Genomic DNA, 7,009 nt, shown 5'->3' on the forward strand with positions numbered 1-7,009 from the left:
TTTATTTGAAATCTGGCACTCAGGAGAGGAGATTTTGAATAGGACCATTGGAAAATACACTGTTAATTGTTTATATCGCTCGGGAGAGTGTATAATTTTAACAGAGCTTTTAAAGAGAACATAGTTTTGAATTGATCACTGCAAGTAGATTCTTAATAGGGATATTGGAATTGAATTGTAGTTGATATACTTTATTCGGCACTCGGAGAGGGAATAATACACGTAAGTGTTCTTGGCTATTAATTCTTTGAAATTCATGAAGATTAATTAATTAGGATTGATTGTTGTTGAAACCAGGTGAAATCTATACCTCTAGACCATTTTTCTCTGATTGATTTTTAATCTGAAAGTTGTGTGCGTGCTTTTAAACTTCATTAATTATTTTATTTTTTATTGCAAAATTCTCAAAGTTTGATTTCTAGATAAAGTTTGGACTATTTTAATTACAAGTACTAAATATTTTCATTTTACTCCCTGTGGGATCGATATCTGAATTATTCACTATATTAAAACTTGACGCTCATACACTTGCGAGGAAAATTCACAACAACGAAGAACGGACATCCAACTTATGTTCCTCCGAACAGTCAAACGAGCAGAAAAAACTTTCCACACATTCTAGTCTATTCTCCACAGCCTCTGGAGTCTTTCCGCCATTCAATGACTTAGGCTGTAATGGACTGGGCTGGCCCAGCCATTCTTGCAGTCATGGTCTTCTCCCCCCTGGTGGGGAGTTTTTACCCTCCCCAGGAATCGAACCTTGTACCCCAGGCTTAAATACAAAGTTTTATGATTCCTGGTACCATTGAGCTAGCTAAAAAAAGAATAGGTATAGGTCAACGATATGGGAAAATTGTATAAAAAATTACTAAAGTTTTTTTATAAACAGAAAGTTGGTTTTTGATCTTAAACCTTTCTTGAGGTATTTTCATTTTATGTCAAGTTATGTAATTTTGGATTCTTTAATTTTATTAAGTTCAAGCAATTCCATTTCTATGGCAAAACATATTTTGGAAATATAAGATTTGAATCGAAAAGAATATCAAAGAAAAACACCAAGTGGTAAAACTTTTTTTTACGGATATATATTCCATGGAATGTAAAAACTTATTTTAAAAATAAAGAAATAATATTCTTCTTTTTTATTTTTTATTTTTTATAGTAATATTTTATACAATTTTTCCATATCGTTGACCTATACCTATTCTTTTTTTAGCTAGCTTAATGGTACCAGGAATCATAAAACTTTGTATTTAAGCCTGTGGTACAAGTTCGATTCCTAGGGAGGGCAAAAACTCCCCACCAAGGGCGAGAAGACCATAAGTGCAAGAATGGCTGGGCCAGCCCAGTCCATGACAAAAAAGGGCGCCCTTTTTTGTAACGATCCACGTCCTTCCACCGCATCCCTCCCCAACCTATAGCATGGGCTCGGACCGCATGGTTCGATAGGTATCGCACTCATGACCTCCCCACTCCTAGAAGTGGGTTTTTGCCCTCCCAAGGAATCAAACCTTGTACCTTCAGGCTTAAGTACAAAGTTTTATGATTACTGGTACCAGGAATCATAAAACTTTGTATTTAAGCCTAGGGTACAAGGTTCGATTCCTGGAGAGGGCAAAAACTCCCCACCAGGGGGGAGAAGACCATGTGTGCAAGAATGGCTGGGCCAGCCCAGTCCATTATAAAAAGGGCGCCCTTTTTTGTAACGACCCACGTCCTTCCACCGCATCCCTCCCCAGCCTATAGCATGGGCTCGGACCGCATGGTTCGACGGGCATCACACTCATGACCTCCCCACTACTGGCAGTGGGTTTTTGCCCTCCCCAGAAATCAAACCTTGTACTTCCAGGCTTAAGTACAAAGTTTTTATGATTCCTGGTACCATTGAGCTAGCATGCAATTACTTAATAATAAACTTAATCAGAGATAACTTGCGAAAATGAAAAGCCAAAACAAAAGCCCAAAAGAATCCCTCGGTAGAACAATCAAAAACATCTCAACGGTACTAACAACAGTACTGAAAATAAACCATCAACTAGGTACTGGGGCAACACCTAAGGCAATCACTGGCTTCGCCTCTACCCTTCCGCGATCTTCCGGCCTCAATCAACCAGAGACCTGTCCCGTCGAATGATATATAAATGGTAAAAACAGGGATGTGAGCGAACTACGCTCAATACAATAAGCACAAGTATAAAGTCTAATGTGATTCATGCAAATGATAAAGTATTGGGGTATTTCAAAATCATGCTCAGACTAGGCGCCAAAGCGTGTATAGTACCATCTGGGTTCATCTCCGCTGGGCACATCCATACACTAGCCAAAATCACTATAGCATCAATCCCCATAAACACGACGTCTCCCAGTGTTCGAAAATATATAACAATAAATATAGGGATGAGCGATCCTACTACAAAGGATATCACAAGGATGCAAAGGACCAACATTCTATATACTCATGCAACTAGGGATGAAAATTTCTTCCGAACGCGATGGAGAATTCGATACCCGACCCAAATGGAGGAGGATATGAAGGCGTTTTTTGGACCCGATTAAATAAATGGGTAAATGGGTATGGGGATCTCGTTTTTTTGTTGAATTATGTTAGTTGGAAGAAATAATAAAAATTATTATTATTAATCTAATGCTATTTTGTAGGATAATGATGTTGAGATAAATTATTTAAAATATTTTGTTATTTTTATATAATTCTTAGGTTACTGATTTTCTTTTATGTTTCATTTTTTATTATTGTTCTCTTAAAAAAATTGGTATAAAAATCTGGTAAATAAGAATTGTTTTATCAAAATAATTCAAATTTGAAAAAATTTATTTGTATGGGATAAATACGATGAATGAGGATGGGTAGGGTATAGATATTTAATCCTCCGATGGGTATGGGATGGGGATAAAATTAAATACCCGATAGGTATGGGTATGGGGATGGGAATGGATTTAATAAATGCTATGGGAATGGAGACATGATATCCTACCCATACTCGACCCATCATCATCCCTACATGCAGCTAATATATTATAAAGTAGTAAAAATATGTATCACGCACATCACATAGATGCAATATTTAAACATGCATACTTGCGGGCAATCTCCGTCAGTACTTACGTACCTCTATAGACAACTCCTAACATCACAAGTCTAGGGTCCAAGCCTATAAGTCAAGATCATGCTATATCACTATTACTGGTTTAAAAGTCTTAACTAAGCTAATAGATACTCTCTAATTTTAATAGGGATCTCAAGTTATACATGCGTCCGTCGTCAGTCCTTTGCTGTCGAAGCCCTCACTTTAGGCCACAACTCCGCTACGACTTCTGGAATGCATCACCAACACCGGACTCCACCCAAAAGGCTAGAACACGACCCAAGCAACCAAGCAAAGAGAGGAAGAATTTGTGAATTGGAAAAAAATGAGAGTTCTAAGCCCCTATTTATCAGCGGAGATCAGACGATCCGATCCCTTACTTCGGATTCTCCGATCTCGTATGCAGTTCACATTGCATTCATGCATAGTTTAGATGATCCAATCCCCTACTTTGGATGCTCCGATATCGCATGCAGTCCATGTTGCATTCATGCATCGTTCAGATGCTCCGATCCTACCTTCGGACAATACAAACTTCTGCGTGTCCAAACAACTTTGACACCTCGACAACTGTATGGCCTAACTCAATTCAGACAATCCGATCTCTAATTCGGACGGTCCGAAATCTTCAGATCTTGCAAACTGCTTCGCTCCATCCGGTGCTTCAGACCATCCGATCATGGTTGGGCTTGAGTTTGGACCATCCGAACTCCTCGAGTCTACTTTGGTTTACAAACCATTTCTGGACATTTTGGATCCGATTTCTAGATCCGATTGATCATATAATAATTTCTTAAACGTGTTTTACCAATTTAAACATGTTTAGACCAATTAATTTTGTAAAAGTTAATATGGGTACTACACATCGTCTGTGTAGAGAGATGTGCCTGCATACGTATTTTTCAATCATCAAATTCCTCTTTAGAAAACACAGGTATCTTGTTAAATGAAGCCATGATTCGAGTATAGATATCAGCTGTCGAGAAAAAACATTCTCTGATATCACTTGTTCGGATCGATTGTGTATGCAGAAGGGGGAGGGGGAGAATACACACTCTTAAAGTATTTATTTTGAAAAGAACGACTGGTCGAGTAGATGTTAGTACTCTACTTATCCAAATTTCTCAACTTTAAAATTTATTTGAACAACTTTAAAAGTTCGGAAACAGTTCAAGACGAAGGTTGAATCCTTATACATCTCCCTTCTTCCACACAAGAAGGAATAAACTAGAAGAATTTAATTTGGCTATTACAACGTCTTGCAGTAAATCCACTCCAATATTATTACTTACCAAATGCCTAACTCAAAACTCCTAGTACACCACACGATAATATTACAGTTCTTATCAAACTTTCACAACTATAGTTTTGTTTGAATCTACAAATCCAAACTGTGAAACTCTGCTACTCGAACTTTTGTCTTGGTGGTCGAGGAGTTTGAAGAATCCTTAAATGATCCTAGAAGATCTGATAACTTTCTTGGTAAGTGAGGGTACATGTGAGAAATGATAGATAGAATGATTTCATGCGCTCAAAAGAGATTTCTTAGAAGATGTGAGAGATTCTTGGTTTGCAAAGATCAGGCTTGTGTTTTCTTCTCTCTTCAAGTAATCTCTATTTATATATAGTGTCTTTTTTATGGAGAGTCATAACGTTTATCTAAAGATCATATTAGCAAAGATACTATTGATGTAGTCCTTTCTTGATGTGTATTACACTACAATAGATGCGAGATTTGGCTCCTTTATTAATCAAGAAGGCAACGGTCGCATACAGTTACTGATCAAAAATTCGTCAGTGAGCATTTCGAGAAAACATTCTGATTTTTTTTATTTCTTGTTGGTTGTGCATGTCTTGACAAAGTACTTTCTAAAAAAAAAAACAGAAAACTATGAGAATGTTGTATCTTGGATCAGAAGAATTCCCAAAAGACCTTTGATATATATGCTGGTAAGAGTAGACAATTGAGGAGTTGTTTGGACCAGACGAGTAGATCTTGCTATGGAGGCCGATCGAGTGACTTGAGAGGTAGTCGAGTGACTTCTTGTGACCAGGCGAATAGTCCTCAAGGCAAGCGGTCGTCAACCTGTTTTACATGACAACCAGATCTACAACAATGATATATTGTTTGTTATCACCAAAACTTTGGAATCCAACACAAGTTAAAATCTATCTACTTGCATTCAATAATAATTAATTACAAAAGAAAAATTATTATGATATATTTTCATATTAATAATATCATAATAAATAAAATCATTTTATTCGAAAAATATTATAAACTGAAATTATGGATAAAATTATTTAATATAAGAAAAAAAACATAATTATATAACTATTATAAGTATTATAAGTATATTATATATATATAGTTTTGATCATACGCACCTTAGTATGCAGGATTTTCGTGAGTGGCAACTAAAACTCACACTCGTGGGTTTTAGTGGTCACTAAGAAATCCTGCATATATATTAGGGTTTGTGTGATAAAAAACTGTATGTGTGTGCATCGGTTCAGTTTTGAAATGATAAAAAGTTTGTAACAAAAATTTATTAATTCGACTAAAAAATAGTTAGATGCATAATAATAAGCGTGTTATATATATATATATTAAGAAATCACGATGCTATAATTTGCGTGCGTGGATTTTTAGCATAATTAATCATTTGTAAAATATATAAGTTATTGATTATTTATTTTAACATTTAAGTTATTAATTATGATTAAAAAATTATTTAATTATTTTCAGAATTTAATAAAATATGTTTCAAAATATTTTTTTGAAAAAAGGAGAACTTTTGTTCATTCATAAAATGACCAAAGATAATTAATTTAAAGGGTTGGTTCATTATTATTATTATTATTATTATTATTATTATTATTATTATTATTATTATTATTATTATTATTATTATTATTATTATTATTATTATTATTATTATTATTATTATTATTATTATTATTATTATTATTATTTTTATAGTTCATACGATGCCTAAATATTGTCTAATGGTAATATAAATTATATAACACCAACGCGTCATATATTCGTTGATAATATCTTTTGTTTATCTCCAGAAGATTTGAAAGTGAAGTTTATGATATAAAAGTTTATGCAATTGGCAGACAGGATAGAAGGTTTAATTAATTTTTGTCCTTCTTTAAGATGGATATATGAAATTAATTAAGCATATTAAGATTAAATTTCACTAAAGTTTGGTTACTCTAAAATATTTTTATTCTCGGGATAAAGCATCAATTATTTAGTTTAGGTGTGATTGTCACAATTAATGCTGCCATTTGGTTAAAAATATAAAAACTTATGTGAGACGGTTTTACGGGTCAATTTTGTGATAAGAATCCCTTACTTGGGTTATCTATTATAATATATTATTTTTTATTTCAAAAATATTGCTTTTTATTATAAATATGAGTAGAATTGATGATCCATGAGACCATCTCACAAAAAACATACTCAAAATATAATTGATGGCCTAATTAAACAGGTTCTTAAAACTTGCTCCATACAATCACTTTACATCTTGAAACTTGGGATTCGATCAAATACTGTGTTGACCAAAACACAAAACAAAACAAACAAAAACAAAAAAATATGTTTGCTAAATATGTCAAGAGGCAAATTCTTAAACACTTTATCTAAATATGTGAAAATATGTCAAGAGGCAGATTCTTAAACACTTTATCTAAATATGTTGGCTAGATTGATAGTATGTAACCACTACAAGAATAATGATATTTTGCAACGTGTAGCGCGCTAAGCATCGCGGAATGTGCACTTTTGGCGACGATTATTATGCTATGTGTCGCTAAAGGATCAAACATAGTGCGGGAATGTTCGCGCCATTTTTTTGTGTCTTTTGGCGACGCAACAAAGTTAATACGTC

Source organism: Henckelia pumila, chromosome 3, assembly GCF_033568475.1.
Source record: "Henckelia pumila isolate YLH828 chromosome 3, ASM3356847v2, whole genome shotgun sequence".
NCBI lineage: Eukaryota > Viridiplantae > Streptophyta > Magnoliopsida > Lamiales > Gesneriaceae > Henckelia > Henckelia pumila.